The following is a 13,592-nucleotide window of genomic DNA, read 5'->3' as shown; positions in this document are numbered from 1 at the left end:
CATCTGGTGGCCAAACACTGACATTTACAGTTACAATTTACAATGTAGGCATTTATCAGACGCTCTTAATCCAGAGTGATTTACAGTAAGCAAGGAAAACACAAGGTAATACATCAAATGCATAGAAATAGTAATCTAGGATCATAGGTAAACCAAGAACCTATCATCAGTCTAAACCGTATAATATCAAACAAATAAATAATCTGTACATTGAAACTATCTAAATTATAGGATGCCAGGTCTACAATGAACCTGGCATCTGTCTACATAACATGATATCTAAAATACATGTTAAGATTTGCATAAGACTGCAAGGTCATCAAGGCTAGGTCAAGTGCTACGGGCTGAGGTGGAGAATGAAGTGGAGAGTCTTCAGATTATGGTGGTAGATTGGGAGTGAGTCTGCAGCTCTAACTGCAATGGGGAGTTTGTTCCACCATTTGGGAAACAGGAGGGAGAAGAGTCTAGGATGTTTTGAGCATTGTCCAGGGTGTTTTAGAGAAGAGAGAAGAGTCTAGGACGTGTGGAGCGTTGTCCAGGGTGTTTTAGAGAAGGGAGAAGAGTCTAGTACGTGAGGAGGGTGAGGGGTTGTAGGGTTGGATCAGGTTTGAAGATATGGGGGTGTCATACGTTTGGTTGCTTTGTAGGCCAACATCAGTGTTTTGTACTCTGTGAGGGCAGCAACTGGGAGCCAATGGAGGGAGAGGAGAACGGGGGAGAGCCGGGAAACGTGAACATTTTGGCTGGTTGAAGACCAAGTGTGTTGCAGCTTTCTGGATCTTTTGGATCTCATTTGGATGATGTGCAATTATTAATGACATTTTCCTATGACGGTTATATAATAATAATAATAATAATAAAAATAATCGTATTTATCCAGTGGAGCCCAAAGTGACACTGAAGTCAGAGACTCCCCCTCGTCGTGGTGAACACACTCACATGCTGAGGTGCAGCAGCTACGACTTCTATCCTAAAGTGATCCTGGTGACCTGGTGGATAGGTCAAGAACCTTTGACCTCTGGTCTCTCCTCTACTGACGAGCTGTCTGATGGAGACTGGTACTACCAGTACCACTCCTACCTGGAGTACACACCCAGGTACACACCTAACAGACACCTATCCATAGAAATACACACCTAATAGACACCTATATATATATTCTTTGAAAATAAAACAAGTGTTACTCACTTATTGAAAATTGCCCATTAATTGGTAGGCTTATATTATGTCTCACAAACACGCACACACACACACACACACACACACACACACACACACACACACACACACACACACACACACACACAATTCTCCTGAGTCCCGTGTTTATCATCAGTCTACTCCAGACACAACTACGCAGCAAGCTCGTCGTCGTGCAAGCATGACGAACGCACAAAGACACCCGCGAGCGAGTGTGCTATACATGAATACACACACAGGAATACGCTATAACGTACATATCTCGTTACTAAGTTTCTTCTGCCTTCCTATTTTTTCTGCAATGGGGAGGGAATAGTGGAATACACAATAAACACTAGAGCGGAGGAGAGCCCAGCGGGGCATTCACGCTCCTACACAAAAATAGTCAAACCTTTTTTTTTCTCCAAAACACTACATAATAACAAAGATCAATGGATCAATGTGTTGAATCGCGGCACGTTTCAGCGTGTAGATCGTCTACTTTCACAATCTGTCCTAATGTTAGTGCTAATTAACAGCTGCTCACTCACTGCCAGACCGGGCGGGGAGGAGGGGCCGCTTCAGCTCTGAGCAGATCCACATGGACACACATTCAACTTGAGGACACACGCACGTCATGATTATTTTAGGTGGAGAAAATATCAGTATAAGCTTATCTTATTGCATATAACGGTCTAATGCTATGGTGCCTAATTGTACTTGTGTTTTTAATCTTAAATTTAAATATAATAGTTCATCGTTTAGTTATTATGATGAGCAGTATGGCTCATTTTGGGTGCCCCCTCGGCACCGTGGTCCCCCCCTCCCTCTACAATGTGGTGCCCCCCCTGCACCGTGGTGCAGAGGGGGCACCTGTGCGTAGTACTGATCATCCTCATCAGATAGAAAACATGCTGTGCTTTTTGAAGAGGATCATCAGCAGAAAAACGTGTGTGTGCGTGTGCGTGTGCGTGTGCGTGCGTGCGTGCGTGCGTGCGTGCGTGCGTGTGTGTGTGTGTGTGTGTGTGTGTGTGTGTGTGTGTGTGTGTATTACAGATCAGGAGAGAAGATCACATGCATGGTGGAACATCCCAGCCTGACCGCGCCTATCAAGATGGACTGGGGTCAGTTACTGTAATCTACTGTACTCTACTGTAATCTACTTTAATGTGTTACACTACACTCTGTTTTAAGGGTTCAAGGATTCTTCTCTTTTTGTAACTGAAGGTACATTTGTTTTGCAGAAAGGAAACACAGCAATCCAATTAAAAACAAGACACAATAATAATACAGACACCAGATATAAAAATCAATAAAGTTACCATTCTAATAAGAAGGTCATGACAGGAGCCTCACCTACTTAAAGTGTCTTGTCTAGATGAGGTACATCATCTTAGTTTACTAATGGCTGCAGATACAAAGACATTTATAGAAATTATAGAATTTCCACATCAGGGTCAGAAGCTGCTGGAGTGAAGGGGCTGAAAGTGACCGTAAAGTATGAGAACAGTCCTGAGAGATGGAACTGGTCTTATATAAATGCTGCATTAATATCAATGGTAATGGTCTAGTGGTTAGAGTGTCTGCCCTAAGGTTGAGAGGTTGGAGTTTGATCCCTGGCCGGGTCTTACCAAAGACTATCAAAGTGACCCAATGCCTCCCTGCTTGGCACTCAGCATCAAGGGTTGGGTTGGGGGGGGTAAGTCTCTGTGACTAGAGTCATATCAAGGGTTGGGTTGGGGGGGGGTAAGTCTCTGTGACTCGAGTCACATCAAGGGTTGGGTTGGGGGGGGGTAAGTCTCTGTGACTAGAGTCACATCAAGGGTTGGGTTGGGGGGGGTAAGTCTCTGTGACTAGAGTCACATCAAGGGTTGGGTTGGGGGGGGGTAAGTCTCTGTGACTAGAGTCACATCAAGGGTTGGGTTGGGGGGGGGGGGTAAGTCTCTGTGACTAGAGTCATATCAAGGGTTGGGTTGGGGGGGGGGTAAGTCTCTGTGACTCGAGTCACATCAAGGGTTGGGTTGGGGGGGGGTAAGTCTCTGTGACTAGAGTCACATCAAGGGTTGGGTTGGGGGGGGGGGGTAAGTCTCTGTGACTAGAGTCACATCAAGGGTTGGGTTGGGGGGGGTAAGTCTCTGTGACTAGAGTCACATCAAGGGTTGGGTTGGGGGGGGGTAAGTCTCTGTGACTAGAGTCTCATCAAGGGTTGGGTTGGGGGGGTAAGTCTCTGTGACTAGAGTCACATCAAGGGTTGGGTTGGGGGGGTAAGTCTCTGTGACTAGAGTCACATCAAGGGTTGGGTTGGGGGGGGGTAAGTCTCTGTGACTAGAGTCACATCAAGGCGCCTCACGCTACAGAAACAGGAGATAGGCTCCTCCCCCTATGGGTCACATGGCTCGGAAAGGCTTACTTACTTAACCCATTCAATCCAGGAACACATCTGTGTCATTTTAGATTTGAGCTATAACCATAATTTTATACTTTGGGATATTCAAAAATAGCAGATCTCCAAGCTCATAGTGCGGCACCGAGATCCACAAGCTACGAGCTTGTAGATCTGCTATTTTGGAAAAATGTTTTCAAATCTTTATTTAAAGCAAACATTTGTAACTGTCAAATGTCTCAACAAATGTCTCCGTTTCAAAAATATCAGATCTGCTATTTTTGAATAGACTAAGTATAAAATAATAGTTATAGCTCAAATCTAAAATGACAGAGATGATTCCATGTCAGAGTCAGTGAAGAACAAGGTGTTTTAATCTACTGTAATAATATAATTAATATAATATTTGTATTATCAGATGACTCCATGCCAGAGTCAGTGAAGAACAAGGTGGCCATGGGAGCATCAGGTCTGGTTCTGGGTCTGGTCTTGTTCCTGTCTGGATTCATCTACTTCCAGTGGAAGAAACAAGGTGATTAACATGTTTAATTAACATGTTTAATTAACATGTTTAATTAATAAATCTACTAACAGTGGAAGAAATGAGGTCAGGTCAACAGAGGATCACATGACATGTGGAACCCTCACAGAAATGCAAACAAACAAACAAACATGTAAAGCCACAACCTAAATTGGTTTATATTGGTTTAGAACCTTAACCGGTTTAGACCAGTTTAGACAACCTAGTTAGAGGTCAAAGTGTGTTCTATGTTGTCACATTTAATCTTAAATAAGAGTCAAATGTTCACATTAGTTCTGATGCAACATGTGACCCTGATGACTGAACCCTAATGTTGTTGTGTTATTGTGTTATTGTGTTGTGTGTACATTTATGCATTTTATGGAGAAATACACACAATACAGTACATAGGATTTATTTGTGTGTCTGTTTTAACTGTCTCTCTTCTTCTTCTATCAGGTCGTATTCTGGTGCCGACAACCAATGATGAGAATCTTTAGACTCCTCCCACACACCCAGGTTCACTTCCTCTTTCTTTTTACTAAAGTTTTTTATATATACATTCATACAGTTTTAATGTATAAAGGTGTATAAAACTAGAAAACATACACAAAACAACGTGCTAGTGTAAGAAGTGAAACAATCCTCGTAAACCATCCCGGTCGTGTGAATTCACATCATCATGTGTCTTCTGCTTAATTTCTTATAATAATGAATATAATAATCCAATTTAATAATCAAATGATTTGTTGTATCAGACAACACTGATGTCAATGTGGTCAGATGGGGGGGGGGGGGGTCCTCTTGGTGAAATGTGTAGTTTGGACCATTCATCATCAATCAAAAATAAACATGTTTTACATGATGAAGGAGTTTAGATCCCATAGACTGAGAGGACGTTCAGTGACTCAGTCAGGAAGTGAAGAGACGACACCAATCATTTGAAAACAACATTTCAGTGAACTGTACCCAATGATTCAGTTCATTGAAAACACTGATCATTCCATCACTAACAGGATCAAAGACAGAACCTTGTGGTCCAAAGGAGAGTGTTCTACCAACTGAGCTGCCCTTCCTACTAAGATACACTATTGACAAAGTATTGGTCAAATGTTGTTTGAATTGACTGAGTTGTTTCTACTTTGATGGTTACTGTAGTTGCAGGGAGGGTGCTGGGAGGTCAGGTTTTTAAGTAGTTTACTAATAACTTGTTCATAATCTTTTAACTATTTACAGCATAGTTTTAAATCATTAAATCATTGACCGACTGTTTAACATGTTATGAATAACATATCATTTATTTAAACTAATAATTTATGAATGATTAATTTACTATTATAAGGCAAGGTTATTCTAAAGTGTTAACATGTTCACAGAGTTAATACATTCTGATTCTTATTGGTCTATTGTCTTTTCACAGAACACCTGGGTGTGAGAGGAAGAAATACATGGGTGTCCAATCAGCTTTTAAATAGTCGTAACAGCAGCACAATGATGACATCATCAACCTTTTAGGGTTAAGGTTAGGTTTAGGCATAGTTTCTGTGAATTTAAAGGTTAGTGTTAAGGTTAAGTTTAGGTTTATAGGCATAGTGTTTGTGAAGTTAAAGGTTAAGGTTAGGTTTATAGGCATAGTTTCTGTGAGGTTATGGTTAGGGTTAAGGTTAGGTTTAGGCATAGTGTTTGTGAAGTTAAAGGTTAGGTTTATGCATATGTTTGTGAGGTTAAAGGTGTTAGGGTTAGGGTTAAGTTTTGGTTTAGGCATAGTGTTTGTGAGGTTAAAGGTCAGGGTTTAGGCACCACCTGGGCGACACACCAAAGGAAGAGGGAGTCCCAATTAGTGTGGGTGGTTCATCAAATGACTTTGTATAGTCGTCAGAAAACACAAACATAACATTTCAGTTCTAAACTACAGTATATTGAAACATTAAATAAATGATCACACACACAATCAGAGTTCATAAAATTAATATTAGTATCCATCTGAATGGAAGTCAGTCAACCATGTTAGTGAAAATGCTTGTATTCCTGTATTTGTTTTACTGAGGATAAGGTTAGAAATAAGTTTACGGTTAGCCATATTATTAGTTTTACTGAGGTTACGTTTAGGAATAAGGTTAGGTTTAGGCATAGTTTAATGAGGTTACGTTTAGGAATACCAGGTGAATATCACCGGATTTCCCCGGGGGTGACTGTTTTGGGGCGAGAGTTTTGGTGTTCGTCTATAGTGGGCAACAGCGCATGCGTCCGAAATAACGCTATCAGGATCAGATTATTAGATATTATTATCAGATATTAGAAGTATATTGGGTACCAAATATACTTACCAAAGAAGAACTTGAAGTGACCCAAGTGTATATATTTGTAGGCCAAAGATTTATATATTTGTAATGGTCAAGGTTTCTTTATACCTGCCCAATAATCTCTCTCTCTCTGTGTGTGTGTGTGTGTGTGTGTGTGTGTGTGTGTGTGTGTGTGTGTGTGTGTGTGTGTGTGTGTGTGTGTGTGTGTGTGTGTGTGTGTGTGTGTGTGTGTGTGTGCCCCGCAACAGTCTATGAAATTAATGGGAAACACTGATGACATGCAATCATTTACATTAAGTAATGATTTATATGTAATGATTTATATGTAATCACTAATCACGAGCAGGGGAGCAGATCTCATTACAACTTAGGAGGGAACCACAAACAAGGAATCTTCTCATCAATAATATCACCAACATAGAGCTAATGCTAGGATTTTAAACTAACTAATAATGGTCACAATGATTACAGTTTGTCTGACATTTTGTGTAAAAAACAAAACACCAAATCCATGTTCAATGCATGAAACAAACTATAATGTTATGATGTTATGGTGTAAATAATCCATTATAGGTTGACATCACGTGATTTAATAACAAACACATTAACATGCCTCCATGTTTAACTGCAGGACTTACAAACATTGATACTTTCACATTAATTCACATAATTTGAGATTTGATTTGATTTTGGTAAAAGATATACGAGCAAAATCACAAAACAACTTAAACCTAGCATAACACATTAAAGCGTAATGAAACACTTGTTTCCAATGTGGTCCTGCAGCATAACTAAAAATAAATAAATACAAATACAAATAAGAATCCAAATTTTCTTTCTCCCCTGGGATCTGCACCCCTGACCATGAATGGTTTGAAGTTTAGCCGTTAGATTTTGGCTTTAATTTGCTTGGTTTGAATATCAATAAAAGAAGGAGAAGCATATTGTTTGTCACATTGTGTCACTTTGACTTCCACAAGGTCACACCAAGGATGAATATCAATAAAAGAATCAGAAACATTGTGTCACATAAGGCCCGGATTGGTAATACACCCTTCCAGGCCACCCTACCAAAATAAATATAGGCTACATGAACACGAACGTACCTGCCGCCCTCACTCACACACACACACACATGCCTTGCGGCACTGACAGTGCTTCAGACCATAACAATAGTGCATTTTGTCTGAGATGTTTTTTGTCAAAAAAACAAACTAGAAAAAGTGTTCCTCGGAGCACAGGTCTCCGCCAGGTCAAGTACGTCGTTGTGGCCTCCTGGTGGCGCTATAATAGGCCAATGTGAAAAGGGTGCCATTTATTCTTAGGTCGTTCGCGGCAATCGGACACTGCATTCATGACTTGATTAGACCTGCTGGTGGCGCTATAACAGGCCAATGTGAAAAGCGTGGCATTTCTTCCTTGGCCTAGCGGAAATCGCAAGCTGCGTTCATGATTTGAGGCATTTTGTTCAAAACGGACCAATCCTGCACATTTTGGAAGCGAACCTTAGCCAATGAGGATGGAATATGGGAAATCAGACACATCTGTGTTGATCACATGACTATAGAGATACTGTGTACCGATTTGCATGACTTTTGGATAAAATCTGTAGGAGTAATGTAAAAAAATGTGTTTTGCACAAATCAGCCTCTAGGTGGCGCTATAACAGGCCCATGTGAAAAATTTGAGGCAGAGGTTCTGAATTGGCATCCAGGGAGTGTGTGTGCACAGTTTCGCTGCGATCAAGCCAGCGGTGCCGGAGATTAGCTGTTCACAGACGGACACACACACAGACACACACACGGACACACACACACACACACACACGGACGGAGGGTAAAACATACTCTCTCGCCATGCCTTTCGGCCTGGCGGAGACAAAAATACAAACATATTTCACACACTGTAGGCCTCCAGTAGTAGCCACTAAATGGTAAATGGTGCATTTATGTAGCGCTTGTATCCAAAGGGCTTTACATAGATTGTGCATTACATTCACCCATTCACACACACATTCACACACCGATGGCGGAGGAAACCATGCAAGGCACCAACCTGCTCATCGGTAACAGGAGCGTCTTGCTCAAGGACACTTTGACACTAACTCTGGGGGATCAAACTGGGAACCTCCCGGTTGCCATCCGGCCGCTCTACCGGCCACTCTACCCCTGAGCCACTGCCGCCCCACTACAACACTCACTTCTATTGTACAGTATGTCACAGGAGCAATCCATATTAATTCAACAGTTACACATTGACAAAGTAATGACCAAAAAGCATTATTCCATATATCAACAGTCACACAAAAGTTCTGTATCCAGTGCTTTTCTATTCCCTACATTCAACATACCATCAAATATTGTCAACAAAATGGTTCCCTTAATACAAGAGTCACAACAGGACTCCTTAAGACCTGAGGCGACTCTTTAAACAAATCTAAAGTTTTTTGAAAAAAATAAAAAATAAAAAAATCACAATTTTTCAAAAATAGCCGATCTACAAGCTCATAGCGCGGCACTCGGTGCCGCGCTATGAGCTTGTATATCTGCTATTTTTGAATAGCCAAAGAAATCTAAAGTGACACAGATGCATTCCAGGTCTTAATGGGTTAAATAATGACATACTATGGCATTATGAAAACATGATTGTCTTATTTTGTCATCAACTTAGCTTACCAATAGTCAATATGCCAATACCAATATTCAACAAGAGTAGAATAACAGTAAGAATAGTAAACTTATACAGTAGTAGGCCTATGTAAAAAGCAACATTCAATATGTGTGTTATTTCAGTAACATTAAAAGTTGACAAAGTTGACTCACTCAACTATGAGACTAGTATGTTTTATGTTTGTGATGAGAGACATAATACCACAACAAACCACATCTACAGCACTAAATGGAATCAGCTTTGACAGTAACCTGTACATTAGTAGCCTAATGACAAGGTTATTTTTTACTGCTAAACATTCAGCCAATGGTGGAAAGAGTACTCAATTTGTAGACAATGAATACTCTGTTACAAGTAAAAGTATGGAATTCAAAATGTACTTGAGTAAAAGTACAAAGTATTGGATCTACAAACTCGCATTGTGAGCTTGTAGATCTGCTATTTTCAAATCACCGAAATGTATATAGGACTGAAGTGGGTATGTATGTTTTGTAATAATAATACAAATCTGCAAAGTAACTAAAGTAAAAGTGCAATATTTGTACAAAAAAGTACTGCAAATTGGAAGTACTCTTGTAAATTAAAAGTACCTCAAAATTGTACTTAAGTAGAGTACTGAGTAAATGTACTTAGTTACTTTACACCACTGCATTCAGCCATATAGAATAGCCAACCAATTGCTTCATGTTATGAGCTAAATGTTTACAGCTTGTTACTGGCTGATGAGAATACAATGTTTAAACATAATCCCTAGGAACATACAAATAACTCAATATTTTATCAGTTATGTCCAACTGTGGACTGTTTGTTGTGGTATAGGTCAGTGATTATCAACTTGAGTTTTAAGGGTAGTGCAGTGCATAATGTATTTATTAGACCACAGACCTGAGAGCTGTTAAATGATTCATCGTTAATCATAGCAGGTCTAAAGTATTACAGAGAACCCCATGTGTTGAGAAGAATCACAGTGTTGTGTAACTTACTTTGACTGCAGCAGAATGTTTGACTGTCTGGGGGGCTTTGAATGTATCAGTTATTTAGAAACAGTCTCCTCCACAGGGCAGGCACTTGTCCTTTCAGCTCCACCACTCTTTTTGTTACTGGGAAAGGGCTTGGGGTCCATATTTGATAAAGGTAACATGACACAAACGTCATTTAATCTCCTCCTCAGACATCTCACAGCTCTCTCTCTCACGTTGATGCTCTGTTTACAACTGCACTAGTGATGGGGGCGGGGCGGAAAGCCAAACAATTAAGGCATTCACATCTTGATCCTTCCAAAGAAACAATCATAGTTAAGTTAAAAAAAATAATAAGAAAAAACCTTTGATTACTGACATTTGAACTAATCCCAACTAACAGACACCTATCATCTATGTCGTAAATGTACTTAGTTTACTTTACGCCACTGATTGTTTGACCAGTCTTCAATCAAACATGTTATGTGTTGGTGAACCTCTAGAGGGTGTTGTCACTCTACAGACAGAAAATGTGTGCATTGTGTGTGTGTGTGCGTGCGTGCGTGCGTGCGTGCGTGCGTGCGTGTGTGCGTGCGTGTGTGTGTGTGTGTGTGTGCGCGCGCGCGCGCGTGTGAGTGTCTGTGTTTATTTTCTTATAAATCAAGGAATCTACATAGATTTTTTTTAAATAGACTAAATGGATTAGTGTGATATACTATACTTCACTACAAAGATTGTGAAAATAACATATACAAGCTCACAGTGCGTCACCTTGTGAGACTGTAGATCTGCTATTCTCATTATTTAAAAAAATACATTTTAAAGTAAAAAAGCAAAACAAACCATTTCTCCCAATATTTAGCCTATTATTTGTATTAAAATTGATTATCCATTATTTTTGTAAATATCAATTAAATCAATTAGCACGATTAACTGTTGCAGCCCTAAATACATGATGTGTTTGTGCCCATGTGCACCTTACAACCCAAGACATGATGAAGAGGCCTATGCATGCATGATACTGTATGATACAGTATCATGCATGTGCATGCATACAGTAACGTTGTGCATGTGCATGCATGCATGCATACAGTGGTGGAAGAAGTACTCAGATATTTTACTTAAGTTAAAGTAGCAATACTACAATATCAAAATACTCTATTACAAGTAAAAGGCCTGTGTTCAAAAATGTTACTTGAGTAAAAGTACAAAAGTATTGGCATCACAATATACTTAAAGTACCAAAACAGCATGCATACAGTAACGTTGTGCATGTGCATAACATACAGTATAACATAGTGCATGTGCATGCATGAAGTAGCAGATCAGGTTTCTCACGCTAAAGTTAGCTGCAGCTTCAGGATAAGCACAAAGGTGAGAGAGGTCAACAGGGATAGTTGAACACTATAGGAGACACTCACACAGACACAAACAAGCTGATCTACAAGCTAACAACACGACACAGTGCGACGTGTTGTGTTCCTGTAGATCTGCTGTTTTCGGTGACGGCGTGTACATTGGCATAACTCCAACCCCTAACCCCTAAACCTAACCTCTAAATGTCTCATCCTAAACCTGAATCTTTTCCTAATTGTAAGTCCAACTACTCCCCAAATCATTTTGAATTATAAAGCAAACTTTATTTTTTGTGACCAGGAGGATGGTTCTTCACAATGTGTATTTCTCACCTTCTAATATACTTACGTATACGTGATGTGAGAACATTTCAAAAGCCCAATAAGATTTATTATTGGGCTTTTATGCCTTTATTGATAGTACAGTAAGTTGACAGGAAATGGGGAGAGAGAGATGGGGAGTGACACACAAAGGCCGTCGGGATCGGGACTCGAACCGCTGTCAAGCTACATTGTAGCCTATAGGTGCCCGGACCGCTGGCCATCGGTCATATTTTTGATCTTGTCTATGTATTGTATTGTGTGTAGACAGACATAATGTACAGACATTATGTACATACATTGTGCTTGTGTGTCACACACACACACACACACACACACACACACACACACACACACACACACACACACACACACACACACACACACACACACACACACACACACACACACACACACTGCAGTACACACAGTGTACAGCAGTGTGCTGATGTAAGTTTTTTTTTAACAACAATTTTGTCTGTGTTTGCTGAAACTGAACTGCTGAGTGCATTCACACTCTTAAGTGTTAATATATGCACACACACACACACACACACACACACACACACACACACACACACACACACACACACACACACACACACACACACACACACACACACACACACACACACACACACACACACACACACACACACACACACACACACACACACACACTTAGCACTGTGGTCGTGGTGTACTAATGTTCCCGGTGGTGGAAAGTAACGTAAGTACATTTACTCAAGTCAATTTACACAGCATGCCGTGATGCAATGCGTTGTGAGCTTGTAGATCTACTATTTCCAAGCAATTTTGAAAGAAACAGATAAATGGGTAGAAATGGGTAGCTTGCAGATCTGCTATATTTGCTACTATAGTTTGTTATATTTACAAAATATATTACAAAAAAAACTAAAACTAACACTAAAACTAATTTAAAAAAAAACTAAAACCATGACTTAAAAACTAAACTAAAGGCCTGGGCCGTAGCGTGACGGTCCAGGCACCCTAGGCTGCAATGCCAGCCTGACAGCGTGTCGCGGGTTCGACTCCCGTTCCCGATGACCTTTGCTGCATGTCACCCCCCATCTCTATCCCCATTTCCTGTCAGCCTACTTTCCCTGTCCCTCTCTAAATAAAGGTATAAAAAGCCCCAAAAAAAAAATCTTATAAAAAAATAAAATAAAAAAATAAACAAGCAAACCCACTTTAAAAATCAAACAATTGAAATGTAAAACAAAAAATAAAAAACAAATGAAAACTGCTAAACCATATTACCCTTGGGGCATGCATGTGTCAGTCAGTGTATATCGTCTCTGTCGGGTGGAAACCACATATGTCCAAAACTGTTACTTTTCATGGTTCAAATTCAAAAGAAGCAGATCTACAAGCTGGAAACGTGGCGCGAAGCGAGCTTGTAGGTCTGCTACTGTACTGTAGTATGATCAAGTAGGGCGTTAATTTACAAAAAAAAACTGAAAAGGTTAGAATAAGGAGATAAGAGGTTTGTGCCCGCCAGCGATGATATCTGTGTGTTTGTGCCTCTCAGCGTGCAGCTGTGATAAACAGTGATTCATCCTGAACCGCACGATAAGATTAACGCTCCCTGATAAACGTCTCCCTGTATGAGTCACACAACAACCTGACACATACCATAAATACTCTCTGTCAGGCAGAAAACTCTTATCTCCATATTCAAACATTTTGTGTTTTTTTTCGTAAACTAATGCCCTACTTGATCATACTAAAGCGCCACACAGAAGCATCAAAAGTAGCCGATCTACAAGCTGCTTGTAGATCGGCTACTTTTGACATACAGTATGAGGTTTACAGTATGAGGTTTCCACCCGACAGAGACGATATATATACATATGTCACCAATCTGCCTGCTGCTTCACA

General features: G+C 40.2%; 1 protein-coding gene across 13 annotated transcripts in view; it reads left to right on the top strand.

Annotated features, from left to right (window-relative positions):
- Positions 1 to 13,592, top strand: part of LOC311044398 (H-2 class II histocompatibility antigen, E-S beta chain-like) — a 162,246-nt gene that overhangs the window by 64,476 nt on the left and 84,178 nt on the right. For 8 of the 13 annotated variants that reach the window (XR_014600683.1, XR_014600684.1, XR_014600685.1 and 5 more), the window contains 6 exons: positions 881 to 1,097; positions 2,236 to 2,303; positions 3,981 to 4,094; positions 4,542 to 4,601; positions 5,503 to 5,650; positions 5,693 to 6,885. The exons of 1 other annotated variant lie outside the window; for it this stretch is intronic. The gene's annotated coding sequence lies outside the window, so the exon portion shown is untranslated. Of the gene's footprint in view, positions 1 to 880; positions 1,098 to 2,235; positions 2,304 to 3,980; positions 4,095 to 4,541; positions 4,602 to 5,502; positions 5,651 to 5,692; positions 6,886 to 13,592 lie in introns of those variants that run through there. 4 more of the 13 variants (XR_014600689.1, XR_014600690.1, XR_014600692.1 and 1 more) reach the window with 2 other exon arrangements.

This window comes from Gymnoscopelus microlampas (assembly GCF_963454915.1).
Source record: "Gymnoscopelus microlampas genome assembly, chromosome: 4".
NCBI lineage: Eukaryota > Metazoa > Chordata > Actinopteri > Myctophiformes > Myctophidae > Gymnoscopelus > Gymnoscopelus microlampas.
Note: the sequence above shows the minus strand (reverse complement) of the source record. Positions and strands in the feature narration are given on the sequence as shown.